This window comes from Giraffa tippelskirchi, chromosome X, assembly GCF_054371585.1.
Source record: "Giraffa tippelskirchi isolate mGirTip1 chromosome X, T2T-mGirTip1v1.2.pri, whole genome shotgun sequence".
NCBI classification, from domain to species: domain Eukaryota; kingdom Metazoa; phylum Chordata; class Mammalia; order Artiodactyla; family Giraffidae; genus Giraffa; species Giraffa tippelskirchi.
This window is the reverse complement of record NC_137289.1, coordinates 146,275,769-146,293,185: the sequence shown is the minus strand read 5'-3', so window position 1 is coordinate 146,293,185 and position 17,417 is coordinate 146,275,769.

The window sequence follows — 17,417 nt, the reverse complement described above, 5'->3', positions numbered from 1 at the left end:
AAATTTTCTTATCAATGGGGAAAGCAGGGAAGCAACAATGTATATTACCCATTAAGAAGAAATTTCTAATAAACACAATGTATAGGCAGTAAAAGGCAAAGGTCTTCAGTGCGCAGTTCAGGGAGTTTTTTACAGAGGAATACATCCATGTATTCCTTCCCAGGTGGTGGAGTGGTAAAGAACCCACCTGCCAATGCAGGAGATGCAAGAGACGTGTAAATCAGACTTTACACAGGACATGGGGCCCTCCCTACTTTGTGATGAGGGAGGAATTATTCATGGAATTTTCAAGATAAGGGAACAGTAATTCAGGAAGTAAAGGCCCAGCCAGGGACCAATAGCAGGGCTTTTAATGTTCAAGTTCCACGCTCTTCTCACCAAACCAGACGTGCCTTTCACAATGCCACATGGCTGATATGAAGCAAATTGACCTTTATGGTCTTTATTTACACTCAGGCAACTTGCAGAGGTTAATGAAACGAGAAAGAAGGGTAGTACAGGGACTTCCCAGGTGGCCCAGTGGCTAAGACTCTGTGCTCCCAACGCAGGGGGCCTGGGTTCGATCCCTGGATTGAAATTTGATCTCACAGGCCGCAACTAAGAGTTCACATGATGCAAGTAAAGATCTTGTATGCCACAACAAAGACCCAGCACAGACAAACCAATAAGGTGAGTAAGTATGAGAAGAACTGTAGTGCAGTGATTAATTACAGAGTCCTGGAATCAAATCCCTGTTCTGTCATTACCGGCTGTATGTCCAAGACCAAGTTTCTTTCCTCTCCCAGCCTTAGTTTCTCTAATGGCAGAATAGGTTTAAAAATAATCTTTTCACTGCATTGTTGTGAGGATTAAACAAATTCATGTATGTAAAGTCTCAGTGTAGAAAACTCCACCTGTACTTACTATTTTTAATATTATTATTATCTCGAGAAGTGGATTATATGCTTTCCTTCAATGCTTGCCCTAAGAGCACCAGGCATTTTGAAAGAAGGGATTAAGAGCTTCACCAAGAAGTAACTCACCTTAAAGTTGAGTCAAAGCAATCCCTAGAGACGCTTTGTAATCATTGGTGAGAAATGTGTACAATGATCAGAAATCAAGTGCGAGATGTGGAACCAAGCCTGTTAGCAACTGAAGCTTGACTTAGAGGAAATGTGCAAAGAGGAGAAAAAAGTTCATTGTGTTCCTGCCAAGGGTATCTGTGTCTTGTCAACATCATTTTTGCTTAAATGCCTCCAAATTTCTGAAGCCCGGAAGATAACCTTGGACTTTTACAGCTAGGATTTTGCTGATAGGGTATTAGAAGATGAAGGATTGCATGACACTGTTATTTAATTTGGAGAGAAAAGATAAACTTAGGAAATAAAGTAAGACTACCAATTTCAACACTAAGAGGCTTAAAGTATGGAGTTATTCTGGAAATGTTTTGAGATGGCGAGAGACCTGCAGGCTAGGAGTCTGTGTGCAGACAGGATGTGCAAATCAAGACAGTAGCTTTGGGCTCTCAGCGGCACCCTGAATCAGTGTAAGTGATAACAAGGTAGGAAAGACAAAGACAGGCTTTCTTTTCTTTTCTCACTTCTTCCCAACACTCTGTTTTCGTCTTCTTGTTGCTTAGTCACTCAGTCACGTCCAACTCTTTGCAACCCTGAGGACTACAGCCTGCCAGGCTCCTCTGTCCATGGGATGCTTCAGGCAAGAATACTGGAGTGAGCTGACATTTCCTTCTCCAGGGGATCTTCCCTCCCCAGGGATTGAACTCGGGTCTCCTGTATTGCAGGCAGATTACCACTGACCCACCAGGGAAGACTTTTTGTCTTAGTTTATTAAAAAAAAAGATTTCAGTCTTTGAAAATAATTTTTGTTCTTTTTACAGCTGTTAAGAATCTAGAGAAAGGTAGTCCTAAGCCTGTCCACCGGGGAAGGAGACAATTGTTAATCTGCTGGGCTTGCAGTAGGAATACCATAGAATAAAGCCAAATGGAAGACTGATTCCACTGTTGGGGGCAGGGAGACATTCTACTAAATGAACAACTTGTAAAATGAATTGTGTAAAATGAAGGTTGAAGAAGAAAGCGGATTTAAAAAGAAAAATAGTGACTGACATTTAATTTAGATGCTTTGTCTTTCTAGGGAAATCAGTTTATGAATAAATGATACCCAAGGTTATAATTGAGTGGAATGTCTGAAGGAAGAAGTGGCTAAACCTAGCTATATTCAAGGTAAGGAAAAAAGTGTGTTACAGGTCTATAAAACTCTTGGTTAAAAAGAAAGGAAGAATAAGCAAACCTAGGCATTAAAATAAGATGAATTTGATATTGACACCTCAGTCTTACAACTTAGTTCCCTTTTCCCCTTTCTGGTTCTTGTCGCTCCTAAGAGACCTCACCCCACCTCTCTCTGTGGCCCAGTGCCTTCGTTTCTCCCCCTCTCCGGTATTTGTTACCAATTACTGATCTCAGGTAAGAGTCTTAAACTCTGGCATTAAAAGTTATAAAAATTGATATAAGCTGACCATATTTTACCTCCCCTTTTCCAGAAATGCAGTTTAATAGGGATCAGAGATTAATGCCAAAGTAATGATTTTACATGTCATTCAAGGCTGTGGCCAGAAAGTGGGAAGAGGGAATACGGAGGAAGGAAAGAAAGGACCAACAGAAAGGTCTTCATGAAAGCACACTATGTTAAAAAGAAGAACCCCTTCTACACATGTGGAGCACAGACCTGCCAAAGGCACTATGGGCTTATTGTGGAAGGGCAAATTTAGCCCTTCCACCAACCAACCGAACTAAATCTACTTTTCTCAAAAAGCAAAGAAAGGGAATGTTCTACAATACCTTATTATGACTTTTCTTTGGGAGTACCTTAAAAACACTTTCAATGGTAAAGACAAATTGCTTGTGGTTTAAACATCCAGAGGGCAAGATACTTTATCCTTGACTTCTTGATTTCTTCAAATAATTACAAATTATTCTCAGTAGAAAAATTAGACTCATTTTCTTCACAAGTCTATGAGAGTTTCAAGTCCCCATCCTAACATAAGTGGCCCTGTGGCATTGCAAATCTCCAGTCAGCGGAACAATTGGTTGACTTTGGCAGTCTCTATGACTAATGTGCTAACTCCAGCCGATCGAATGAACTAAAACCGAGCATGTTTGAATATTTGGTCTAAAGATAAGCCTACTGGGGGCATTCAAACAAATGAGGTGAACTTGACTTTTCTGGTCCTTTCAAGATTATGTTCAGAGGAAAGGTTACCCAACAATTCAGCAGAGCCAAGCCAAAAACATCCACTCCCAAAGCCTTCCTTTCAACAACAAACTGTCTTTGCATTTTGCTAAAATTTTGTTATTTGGAATTAAAAGCTTATTAGAAGCAAGTCTCCCCTGCAAGCTGACATATTCAATTACAGTCATCTGTTCTAGAGAACAGACTGCGTCTAGACAAAAGAATACCACTGTGGCTTAGAAGGAACACGATGCGTTTCAGAGGCTGATTTGAGGGCTGGGTGACCGTTTTTATGATCTGTGCTGGGAACACCGTCTGATAAACTGTTTTGCAGTTTCCCAAATGCACGTAGGGACAAAATGACCTGAATGACTGTAGCCGAGAACAAAAAAACAATGAGAGTAAAGGATGGAAGAAGAAGGCATAAACCAAAGAGAAATAGGAACCAGAGCATTAAAAGTGCAAAATAAAAGCAAGCAAACAAAACCACATTAATAGAAATTAAAGCCAAGATTCAAGCTTGACAGAAAAAATTCTAGTCTATGTTGCATGTTCCAGGATCTTTGCAACAGTGTTTAGGGCCAGGGTGGTGGTGGGGGTGGGGGGGGGAGTTATTTATTCCCACGTTTGTGGAATAAGAACAAGCAGTTGGCTGGCTATAAGAAAGTAAGTATCTGTCCTGGGAACTTCCTCCCCAAACAGAACCATATTGAGAGCACACCACAGGAAAGGCAATAGGCTAGGCGAACTGGCTGCTCCTGATAGAAACTTGTAAGAAAGCAGTCTTCACGGTTTGAAACGTTTAGGCTTAAATGCACGTCTAGCACTTTAGCAACTAACAAGGTAGTAGACGTGTTCGATCTTGGGAAGAATCTCAGTTTAAATCAATTTTCCTAAGACGAGTTTACATGTGCTATAAATAACGTGGGATCTGCGAGGCCATTGCCAATATGGAAGAATAGGACTCTGCTCCCCAATGTACCCCCACCTCCCCACGTCCCCCGCCCGGCCCAGGAAATTGGTCATCATTCTGAGAGACTGAAAATGCAATCATTGTCAATTTTCTGGTTTCCATGGCTTAGAAATCTGAGAAGGCAGGGGTTCATTTCTTACTACATTTGCCCCCTAGGTTGGAGAAGGAAGACGCAAATAAAAGGAAGGACATGATGTTGGGTGGTTGCTAAGAAACATGCAACTGAACACAGACGGCCACTTAATAATGGCCAGAGGGGGTATGTGCTGCGATAACATCAGCCATGATAGCGCTGCCTGTCAGCCCAGCAGGGGCCAGTGCAGTGGGGAAAATGAAAAGGAAGGCAGTCTTGTTAGGGAAAATGTAAGACGATCTGGAAAGGGAAATGAAAGCCTGAGGCCACTCTCCTACTGAGATGGTGCCTTGTGGGAAAAGGTAAGCTTTGTGCTATTTTCTACTAGTAATGCAGGTGGGTGAGAATGCTTTCCACTCTGCCACTTGCTCACCTGATAGCCCAGAGGTCTTTGAAAGAACTGGGCCCCATGAGTTCATTGCTCAGGACTCCAGGAGCCAAGCCCTGTGCCTGACTTGATCAGCCTCATCAAGAGGAAAAAGGAGGCTTCCCTGATGGCTCAGTGGTCAAGAATCCACCTGCCAATGATGGAGACATGGGTTTGATCCCCGGTCCGGGAGGATCCCACATGCTGCAGAGCAACTAAGCCCGTGCGCCACAGCTACTCAGCCCACGGGCCGCAACTACTGAAGCCCGCATGCCCTGGAGCCTGTTCTCTGCAACAAGAGAAGCCACCACAATGAGAAGCCCACGCACCACAACTAGAGAGTAGCCCTCGCTTGCTGCAGCAAAGACTCAGCACAGCCAAATATAAATGATAAAATAAATACATTTTAAAAAATTGAAAAAGGAAAAAGGGACTTTAGCCCTGAGCTAACTAGCCAACTAGCTCCAAAGAGGCATAAAACGGATGTTCTGTATTATGCAACTGCCATGATCAGCCTAGCCCAGTGGTCCAGAGTATAGCCTCTGGGGTCTGGCTAACCCGGGTTCAGATTCTGACCCTTCTACCCAACGACCTGGGGAAAGTAACACAAACTTGTCAAGTCTCCGAGTCCTCACTGTGTTTGTGGTGGTGGTAGTTTAGTTGCTAAGTTGTGCCCAACTCTTGCGACCCCATGGAGTGTAGCCCACCAGGCTGTCCATAGGGATTCTCCAGGCAAGAATATTGGAGTGGGTTGCCACTTCCTTCTCCAGCACTGTGTTTAAAGGGGCGTAACAATATATATACCCTCAGTACAAGCTCTTTTTCAGTCTAGCACCATGTGCCCCTTTTCTTCCAGTAACAGTCCTCCCTGCTCTTATTTCAGAGAAATCCCCAGCCAATGTAGGCTCTAGTGGGGGGTTACAAGTAGAATACCAACACCTGCCAACCTCAGTGACAGTCACTGGTCCAAGGATTTGGGCATTGACTCAACCCGGTTGACCAGAATCCTGCCATTGGGATTGGAACTAGATTGGGGCACAGGGTTCACATATGTTCAGGGGAAGACCCTTTCTTTCCAGTGGTGAAGCTGGCAGGGCTACTGGCAACCACTATTCCCATCACATGGATAAAGTTGGTCTACAGGAGAAGAACATGACATTGACAAGCAAAGACACAGATGGGAGAAAGAAGCTCCTCAGATCATTCAAATGCCTGGCTCTAGTTCCTGAGTCCCCTGAGGCCACCTTGGTTGTCACCTTTCATGGAGCTACGTGACAGTTAGATGAGAAAATGCCTGTCAAACCTTCAGCACAGTGCCTGACACGGAGTATTTCATAAATGTTTAGATCAATCCTCTCTCCCACTCCGGTGAAGAAGTCCATTGGAATGGCTGCTTCTCACCCCATTTATTAACTGAGTCCTGTGGAAAGTGGCCTGTCCAGGACGGAGGAGAGAGGACATGGTGGGACCGACAGAGACCACCCCAACTGTACCACCTGACTCACTACGACTTGTCCCGGCCTCCAGATGGATTTAATCCTAATGGCCAAGAGTTCCTGGTTTTCACTAAGTTAAATCCAAACAGCTCAATGAAAAGGGCTGGACAAAAACATGACAGAGACTACGTCGTGGTCCTGATTCTACCACAGGTAAGGGTAAGACTAAGTATCGCTTTGGCAATGGTGGAAACTGAGTTTGCCCTTTGCGTTTACAGCACTATCGAGAAGTTTCCATTCTTGACAAGTATAAACTCTAGGGAGTTTGAGAATGTGTGGAAGAGTTATTAATATTCTCCCAGAGGTGAAGGGAGGGCTTCCCTGGTGGCTCACTGGTAAAGAATCCACCTGCCAATGAAGGAGATGCAGGAGATATGGGTTCAATCCCTGGATTGGGACGATCTCCTGGAGAAGGAAATGGCAACTCACTCCAGTATTCTTGCCTGGAGAATTCCATGGACAGAGGAGCCTGGTGAGCTATACTCCATGAGGTTGCAAAGAGTCTAAACAACAACAACAAGAGGGCAAGAGAACTGGTATGGTGACCAAGCCATTTCTACACAGGCAGGAAAGAGAGAGAAGCAGCAGACGTTCAGACCATCAGTTACTGTATGGAGCATCTTCTACATGTCTGCACTGAGCTTAGGGAAATTAACCACAATTGCTACTCCTATGGTGTTCACAGTCCATCCACTGAAACAGACCCAGAGACAAGGACTAAGAGAGCAGTCAATTCCCAGAGGAAGACATGATGATTTACATCTGGGAGGAGGCCAGGGAAGGAGACAAAACGAGATAATGTTTGATCTGAGCTTTGACTTTCAGCAGGCAGATAAGAGCTGGGAGGGCTTCCTGAGCAATGTACTCATGGAGTCAGGTGGCTCGACAGTGCACAAAGCATGTTTGGGAAGAGCCAAAGAGGCAACAAGGAATGTGGCTAGAACACGAGATACACTGGGCTCGACATCCAGCTAGGCAGACAAGGGAGCCATTGAAGACGTTGGAGCTTGGTGGTGAGGGGCTCAATCTGTTAGTGGGCACAGCGGGGAATGGGGAAGGCTGAAAGGGAGAGGGGAGACTAGAGGAAACAAGAACCATCATTATCTTTGAGGATAGAACTGATGAGGATTACCATGATCATAAGAGTTAATGCAGTGGCAGCTGGGAGATGAGGGTTTGTTTTTCTGTTTTGTTTTTAGCAATCTATGAGTCAGAGGATTCCAAAACATTCACAGTCCATTTTAAAACCCAAATATTTGTGAATTTCAAGTGAAAGCAGCTCTTCAAAAATTGCTACTTCAAGACTTCATAGACCTGCTATATGTGCATGTTCTTAGATGTGTCTGGCTCTTTGTGACCCCCTAGACTATAACCTGCCAGGTTTCTCTGTCCATCAGATTTTCCAGGCAAGAATACTGGAGTGGGGTGCCATCCCTTTTTCCAGGGGATCTTCTCAAACCCAGGCATAGAACCCGTGTCTCCTGCATTGGCAGGCAGATTCTTTACCACTACTGCCACCTGGGAAAGCTTGACCTGTTATACAATTTTTCCTAATTAAGGCAAGGGCTATGCATGGTAGAACAATAAAGGGATCATTTGTGTGTGTGTATGTATTAAAAAATTTCTCTAGGCTTTAAACTCATTTCTTCATGGGCTTCCTCACATTCCCTTCCTTCTTGTCTGCGCTTCAAAGCAATCCATTAAGTAGTCTCTCCTTTGAGCCTCAAATTTGTGAGACTTCTTTTATGAGGAGACATGTTTATGCATGTAAGATCTGCACACATCTTCGAAAAAAAATCCTCCCATCATACCTTTGAAAACCCAAAGCTTCAGACATTAGGCCTGGTGTTTCAGGAAAAAAAGAGGAAATATTTTTTTTTTTTTTTTAGGTGTATCAGTTCTTTAAGCTTTTGGGATCCATTTAATGAGCTGGAGACGACAATGGTTCATGAGATGCTAGTGGCCCAAATCATGAGGAACTTCCAGTCTTGCAGCTCCCAGGAATCATATATTTCTGTTGACAAATGGCTCCAGCTTTTCCCACTGGGCTGGCCTCTCCCCTGCGTGCTGTCCATAAGGCCCTCCTTCAAGCAGTCCCATTGTTCTTCAGCCCCCACCCATTGAGTCAGCTGTCATTATGCTAAGACACAGAGCCAGCAAAGGCAGAGCTGCATGGTCCCAGGCCCAGTTTCAATTTATAGCCCTCTCTCATGGGACAGAAAACAACTAAATGTGAAAACGCACCTTTGATTTATGCAGTGCACTCTGTGAAGTCTGAAATTAAACAACAAGCAAGTTGAGATCATGCTGGTCAATGTGGCTAGTCTCAAAGATTTATACACTAGCCTGAACAACTCAGAAGGAGGGCTGAGTTACAGATGAGTGCAGATTTATAGGTTATTGATGCCTTTACAGCAAGACAACTCTTTATTTATATGAAGTGACTATAATCGTGGGTTGTTCTCACTTGAGTCATTTATTGTCATGAATTAATCCATCCTCCAAAGCTAGTGGAAACTTATCATCACTATAATGAAATCAATGAATGGAAAACAAAGCCGGGTTTAGGGGGATGTAAAGCCAATTTCGAGGTTATCAATACACACTGTGGTGGTCGCGTTGCACATATGTGATGTTGCCACAAAGAAAAATGGCTTCATCCACAGCGTGCAGTAGATGGTGGGTTATCGGACAAACAGGGGTATGACCACTGGTACGTTCACCTTCATTAATTAAATGTGCCAGAGAAACCTGTGACAGGACATGTGGGTCCCATGGAGGGTGGGGGGAACACTCTGGTACTGTCATAAGGGCCGGACCATGTTTGCTGCCGCGATTGCAAGTGTCCCTTCTTCCTACTGCTCCTCTTCAGTCACCTCTGGTCTCGTGCGTATTTTTCATTTCTGCAGAGCAGGCTATTTCTGGAAGGTTCCGACCCTATCCTCGTGCACAGTCACACTATGGGATGGGGAATGTTTCATATATCTTCCCTGCCAGAAAGGCCTCTACTAAGAGTTCACCATTTCTCCATCCTCTTTTTCAACTTTGTCCGAAATTCCCATCAGAGGGGATCTTCCTCAATGTTTGATTAGACCTAGAAGAGCCCTGTCTCCACAGGACACTGATAAATTGCAGACAGTCTGTGGAGAGGAAGGCCCAAAGCATCTGAGCAGACATCATCATTGGAAAAGGTTAAGTGTGGTCCCTGGACCCGCAGTGTTAGCACCTCCTGGGAACTTGGTAGAAATAGGGAATCGTGGGCCTCACCTCAGATCCACTGAGTCAGAGCCTACACTTGGACCAGAGGATCTGAGGGAACGTGACACTTGACACTGATCTTGAAGAAAGAAGAGCAGTGCTGTTTGGAACAAGGATGGTCAAACCAAGATGACTGAAGAGATAGTTGCAAATAAACTGGCTATTGTGTCAAGGACTCTTCTAGAACAATATTCTACCCCTTGGTTCCCAAAGCAGGTTGAGCATCTGACTATTCACAAGTACACATTTCCAGATCACATATCAGAGATTCAGGTTCTACTGATCTGAGGAGGTGCCTAGGAATTTCCATTTTTAGCAAAAGCACCTTTGTGATTCTCCTGGTTGTTGTTGCTGTTGTTTAGTTGCTCAGTTGTGTCCGACTCTTTGTGACACCATGGACTGCAACCCGCCAGGCTCCTCTGTCCATGGGATTTCCAAGGCAAGAATACTGGAGTGGGTTACCAGGGGATCTTCCTGACCCAGGGATCAAATCTGCATCCCTTACGTCTCCTGCACTGGCAGGCAGGTTCTTTACCACTGAGCCACCAGGGAAGCCCAGGTACTACTGATCACTGCTTCTAAGCCACCATCCTAACTTCATGGCCATCAGCATCAGATCTGGTTTCTGGGTAACCCAGGACTGTTTTCAAATCCATGGCCATCTTCAGATTTACTGACCACGAAGACTTGAAATTACGGACCTGCATTTGCTGTTGGCTTGACTAGAGTTATGCAAGACAGCCGAGGAAGTAGGAATCTATATTTAGAAGCCCACTTGTGAGTACACATGTGTTGAGGGGAAATGCCAGTGATTCCAAATGGGCAGTGGGCACAGGGTTATGTCACTAGTGTCACAGTGTCGTCTGCTGGTGATGCTGTCACTTCAGCAGAAAGTGATCCAAGGTCAATGCAGGATCTCTCTCAGAAAACTTTCTCATTTAAAACAAGGGTCTTTACTGCCTGAAATACAAGAATTTCAGGTCTGATGCTGACTGACAATTGGCCTTTGTCCTCTCTCTCCTGTCTCCAGGTTTTGGAAGAAACACCCAGCTTTCCACACGGGGGCTTCTCTCACAAAGGATTTTGCCTCATAGGGCAGTGGTTTGGAAAGAGTCTTCCCTAAAAATGCCAAAGTAAGGAATACTTTCCTGGGAGCTTCCCTGGTGGTTCAGTGGTAAAGAATCCGTCTGCCAATGCAGGAGATGTGGGTTTGATCCTGGGGTCGGGAAGATCCCCTGGGGAAGGAAATGGCAACCAGCTGCAGTATTCTTGCCTGGAGAATCCTGATGGACAGAGGGGCCTGGGGAGCTACAGTTCATGGGGCTGCAAAGAGTCAGACACAACTGAAGCGACTTAGCATGCACGCACGTGTCACAGAGCCACCGAGAGGATTAAATGGGAAAATACAAGGCGATGTATCTAATAGAAAGCATTGTCAACCTGCTCCCCAAACAGTCCCTCCACCCAAAAACTTGCAAGAGCAGATGGAGGCCAATTGCCTAGACCTCTTCTTCCACAGCCTCTTGCATATTCAGATTTCTCTATCCTCTGCAGCGAAACTGGCACCCAAGTGGGGACATTGTTTTGTTGCATAGCCCATCAGATGAGGACCTGTTTTTTTTTTTTGCCTTTCTCTTGCTCGCCTCACCTCTCAGAGTCTAGAGTCTATTACCGAGTTCTTCATTCTGTTTTCTTCAAAAGGAAATTCTGCAAGGACTTCACTCTAACCTGCCCAATCAAAACTCATCTGAGGGCTTCCCTGGTGGCTCAGTGGCAAAGAAATCTGCTTGCCAATGCAGGAGACATGGGTTCGATCCCTGGTCCAGGAAGATCCCACATGCAGCAACTAAGCCCGAGTGCCACAACTACTGAGCCCATGGGCCCTAGAGCCTGTGCTCTGTAACAAGAGAAGCCACTGCAGTGAGAAGCCTGTGCACTAGAATGAAAAGTAGTCTTCGCTTGCCACAACTAGAGAAAGACTGTATGTAGCAACGAAGACCCACTACAGCCAAAAATAAATAAAGAAATATATAAATTATATATATATATATACTTTTAAAAAATGCATGCATTTTAACTTCCAAAAGGCCAGGCTCCTGTCTGCCCAGCAAGGGCCCTTTCATCTGGCAGTTTCTAATCTAGAAACAGTTAGAATGGCCCCTTCTCCTCTCTAAGTTCTGCCGTTTTTTGCAGTCGCCTGTTGAATCTGGCCCGTGTTGCCTGTGTTTGCTCCAACGGCTTTTGTGGTATGAACGGGAAATGGGAATAGGATCTGTGGTGGGAAAGGGCGGGTGGAAACAGAAATCTTAAAAGACAGAACAAATGAGCGCTGAGCCCCCAGCTTCCTTGTGTAACATCAGTGGGAGTCACAAGGTTGCAGAACAGTGGCAGTCGTCTGCTAACTAGGAGGGTGAACGGTATGCTCTGTGTTCATTTGGCTGAAAAGACTCTCTTCCCTAGTAAGCAAATTATTGATTATAAACTGTTATGATTCAATCGGAGCCACTGTGGCCAACTGTATTATTCCATCTGCCTTAAATGTCTGCTGTGTTCCCATGCCAAAACCCTTATGAAATTTCCACTGGAAAAAAAAAAATGAGTAGCAATGTTGGGTCTCAGTGCTCATATATAATTTCAGGTTTCATTAATGGTTATTAAATATATGCCCTGAGGAAGGATAAAGTTCCTCATATGAATGGAAAGAGAATTGAATTTATAAATAAGGTGACTCTGTTTTCAAGGACTATTCATTAGACATATCCAGGACATACTTAAATAAAAAAAAAAAAAAAAAAAACTTTCAAATGAAAGGCATTTAAAATCTCACAGGATAAAAGTGTTGGGAAAATATAGTCTTGTTCGAAAAATTCCAAAAAAATCCCATGTCTGAAACATATTTCTCTGCTTGGGATTTGGAAATGAATTTGGGGGAATTTTTTTTAAAATTGTAAAATATTTTTATATTGTGACCAAAAGATGTGCATATTTACGAAATATGGGTGTATCTATCGGTAGGTAGAAACAATTTTTAAGACACCGCCTTTTAAGAACCACAGTTATAAAGAGGTGAAGAGGGGCTATTTAGGTAATTTTGACTAAGTAAAGCCCTTTGAAGCTTTAGGCTACGAAGCCCCATAACCTGGACAATAGATTCTTAGGAGCTGTCAAACATCCAAGTAAGAAATTCAAATCTTTTTCAGAACTGTTGCAAATCTCCTTAAATCTGTGAAAAATCTTAGCTTACAGTGAGGAAGTAGATGGAGAATGTTTGAAAGAGACAGTGAAGCTGTCAAAATTTGGAAGACCGAAGCAGAGCAGTTTGGTATTTTTGTTTTATTATCTTAGGAGGGCAAGCGAAGCGTTTGCCTGAGTGCTGAACTCCTAAGGAGAGATATTACTAAACTCAAGAGGTTCTCTGGGTCACATGAGTTTTCTGACATCTGCCTACACTGAATTGTCCGATTAGCACACAAGAGAAGATCATTTTGTTGTCACTGCTAGCCTGAGGCTGCTACACAAGGTATCACGAGAGGTAAGATATACAGAAGGTCTTCCAGAGTAGTGAGTTCAAATTTCAGTTTTTCTCAGTGAGAAACAAAGGTGGGGATATTTTTTAGACACTTCCCCAAAATGACAGCTTTTGTAAGTTACCTTAACGCAAATAAACTGTTGAAGCAATGAGGGCAATTTTTCTATTTGAATTTTATCTCATAAGACTCCCTGAAGTGGAATTTTATCTTTGAAAACAAATAATTCTCAGAGAGCAGCTAAGATGAATAAAACCTCCTTTCCTGCGCTATCTTGTACTCATTTCTCGAGTGAGATGCACTCTGTGAAGGAGCAGATGAGATTAGCCTGACCTATGGGAGAAGGCAATGGCACCCCAATCCAGTACTCTTGCCTGGAAAATCCCATGGATGGAGGAGCCTGGTAGGTTGTAGTCCATGGGGTCGCTAAGAGTCGGACATGACTGAGTGACTTCACTTTCACTTTTCCCTTTCATGCACTGGAGAAGGAAATGGCAACCCACTCCAGTGTTCTTGCCTGGAGAATCCTAGGGACGGCGGAGCCTGGTGGGCTGCCGTCTATGGCGTCGCACAGAATCGGACACGACCAAAGCGACTTAGCAGCAGCAGCAGCAGCATGGGACCAAAAGGCCGTTTTTGGGTGACCCTGTAATCTCCACAGTGAGTCTCAGATCTAGGAAACATTTCCCTTGGAAAGTTCACATCATCGCAAATAAAAAGTCTCATTATTCAGAAACCGGAATTATTCAGTTGTAGAATACATCAAACATAATCCTTATTTTGACGGTATTCTAAGTATCCAGATTCAACAAAGTTAGCCCCAAACATATGAAAATGTTGAGCTTTACATTATCCTAGGTTTTTTTTTTTCCCCTTTTAAGTCTGAATCTAAGATGAACAATTTATTTTTAACCAGGCTGGTTCTCATACCCAAAGTGCAGTGCCAGAGAACTTGTAGGAAAAGTTTGAAAAAGCCATCCTAAAGTGAAATTTACATAAGGGGCTAAGCCTGAAAATGCTCATGTAAATCCTATCCATCTGGTTAGAAGGTGAACTGTGGTTGACGTTTGTTTGTAGACTAAAGATTTACACAGAAATGCTTTGGAAAAATAAGCAAAAAGCAACATGAATCCAAATATGTCTGATATTAGGCTACAGAGCAGTATAACGGATTCCTAGAGAATATTGCAGAAAACAAAAATCTCCTTCCTTCCCCGAAATAGTAATGGAAAGTAGAAAAAAAATGAAGACTATGGAATCATTCCCATTGTCCAGTGTACAGATTCTCCCCTCCCCCCTCAGAGTTGCTGATAGGAGATAGTATCTAATCTGGCAACAAGCATGGAAAAAAATTTTAAAACCAACAAACTAAATGTCAAATGATGCTTTCATGGAGCAAGGGGAGTTACTTGTCATTTCATAGGGAGCAGGAGAAAAAGAACAGATTTATCTGTTTCTTAGCAAAGACATTTGGTACAAGGCAGACTAGAGAGACCCTAGCTAAATCAGAATCTCGCCAATCCCCAAGCCAGGGGTCCTTATTGCCTGTATAAAAGCTCAGGTGGCAGTTGTGGAATCTCAGATGAACTAATAAATATGGAGCGAGCGTTCAGCGAGAAGGAATGTCAGCAATTTACCAGTAGACGCCTCGGAGCATGTTTTGAATACATCTAGTCACGGTTTTCAGAGAAACCAAGCTCCAGAAACTTCAGAATGGCAGAGATAGCCCACTGAAGTCAAGAAATTCAAGGACAAAAATCAGGCTGGGACAGATGGTGAAAAGGGGACATGGCTTGTTTTTATTCTGTTGCTAAATGCTTTCCCATGCCAGCACACCCAAACTTACTATGAAGAAGCAGACAAAGAAGGTGTACTTTGTCCAAAGTTTGTAATAAGTTGAATTCCACTCTATGATGTGAATCTGTCACTAATTTTCTTGGTGACCTGACACCAGCTTAAGAAATGAGTAAGATACCCAGGAGATAATCCTCTTTTGATATTTATGCACACATGGACACATACGGTCTCATATGGAGAAGCAAAATTAAAAACATACAGCAAATAGCCATTTACAACACAGAAGGTTTCTGTAGTCTGTATAAATTAATCTCCTTTGGAAGGAAAAAAAAATCCATGCTATTTATTTATGCAGGTGTTTTCAAACAAGTTTCTCAGATTATCTGATGATAAGTATAATGTTATCATCTACGGACGAGTAGCGAACTTTAAAATCAAGACGTGGCATGTGTGGAGCAAAGCAGAGAAATTTCATGAGGAGCTTTTAGTTTTGGGAGGAACACTGTGAACAGAGTATTAAGATTGACTGTACCTAATTACAATGCTAAATCATATAGCGAACAAAGACAGACACAGGGAAATACCGGGGTCTGCAGCCTTGCAGTGAAGGCCTTTGGGAGCCCCCAACTCCCTCCCTTCGCAGACGAGGAGCCTGAGATCCCGGACATTCCTACCATGTGAAATCACACACACAAGCTCAGGTCAAGGCTACGTGTCCAGTCGTTTACGCATGGATCAGAAGGGGGAGATATACACACACCCAAATGCATAGAGAAAGAAAGGATGCGAACACAATGCTGTGTGCAGGGGTGGGAATGGAGCATCCCCCAGGAAGAAAACACAAGCACTACAGAGAAAAAGAATTCGTCAAACCACGTTGAGCCTTCCTGTCGTGCACTGAAAGGCTGGATATCAGAGTGGGACTCTCAGATGAAGTGAAAATGACAAGGGAGTCCCATTCACTTGTAAAGGATGCCTGCAACTTCCCAGGGGACCCCCACGGCATGGTCAGCCTACCTCTGTGTTGTCCTATGAAACCAGAGGCCCCTCACCTCATTTAAAAACCACTTCCTCTCTGAAGCTCTCTGGCTAAAAAATCTCCTCTTTGCCTGGAGCACCTGGACCTTTCAGTCTCATTCGTAACATTTTGACTGCCTCCAGTGTGCACCCAGGCACCTCGTCATGGTGGGCTTGTCAAGGCAGTTTCTGGGGTTCCACCTACCGCATTCCTGACTCAGTTATTTGGGGCGGGGGGCCTGAGAACCTGTATGTCTAACAAGAGTCACAGTGTGCTGAAGCTGCTGATGCACAGGTCACAGTTGGATTCACGACCCTCACTAACGCAGTTGAGGTTGGTTGAAACTGGATTACTGACTTGATGGATGAAGATGATGCCCTTTTATGGGACCACATAAAATATGGTATGTGCATCTGGCACTAGCAGTGCCATCAGGAAAATGTTGACAAGCAACCCTTAAAAATTTTTTCCTAAGATGGGTTTAAATGATCTCCGTATGCAACATCTATGGGATGGAACTTATAAAAAGTTGTCTCCATAATAAAAGCGAAATGAGTAATTACTATGATTGTTGAAGTGGATGCATGCAGTTCCAAGAAGTGTGGGGAATATTTATGTCATTTTGGGGGTAAATTAAGTATTTCTGAAACTACCTCACTAGAAAAGAACTTTTTAACTATTGAAACTTTACATCTGAACTCTTCTTTTTAAAAATAATATTACAGAGTTTAAGCTGGACAGGCTTATTACTGGATTTTACTTTTCAGCAGAAAATGGAACTCTATCCAAATAAAGAAATGAATGTTCTGCTCAAGCTTGCTATTCAGAACCATGTAGTTATCTATAAATCAGGTTTTCTGTTTTGGCTAACTTATTATGTACAAGAAAGAAAAATAATAGTCATTCAAATATAGATTTGGGGGCAACTCAAAAATTTATTAATCCTGGTAATGATGTTAAACCATATTAATGTACATCAACTGCTCTCACAATTCACTTTATATTTTGCATTGAAGACCAGTTTATCTATCAAGGCAAGACACAAGGCTTCTTTGTTCTAAACTGGTTTGTTTATTCTCTTGATTAACCCTCATCTGATTCTGCAGGCCACTGACAAGGAGTTTTGTTAGGTCTCTTAATGGCCGTATGTCTTCTTGAAAACAATCTTTACTAGTACTTTTTACCATGTCAGTCTCCTCCACACGTAATTAAAGTAGAGTGAACATTTTCTCAAGCTTTAAGAAAAGCTGCTAAAATTTAAAGAATGCAAATCACAAATTCTATCCGCATAACAAGCAGATGAAATGAACTACAGAAAATTTGCACACGGTTAATTAATTTTGCATTGGCTGGAAAATGGTTACAGATGTTCCCCACACGTAACCTTTCCCAGTTTGCATCTTTAATCCTGTAAAATGCTTCTTTTCTTCACAGAAGCTCCCAGACAGTAAATACTCCGTTTTCAAGGGATGTGGACAACATATGTGTACATCATTCTAGTTGAATACTGGAGGGAGAGTGAGGTGGTAGGCTCAACTTGCTTGTGCTGCTTTTAGGCTGTGAGGCAACTGGAATTAATGATTTTCAGAACTTGCCCCTACAGTGTGAGGTGACTGGAAA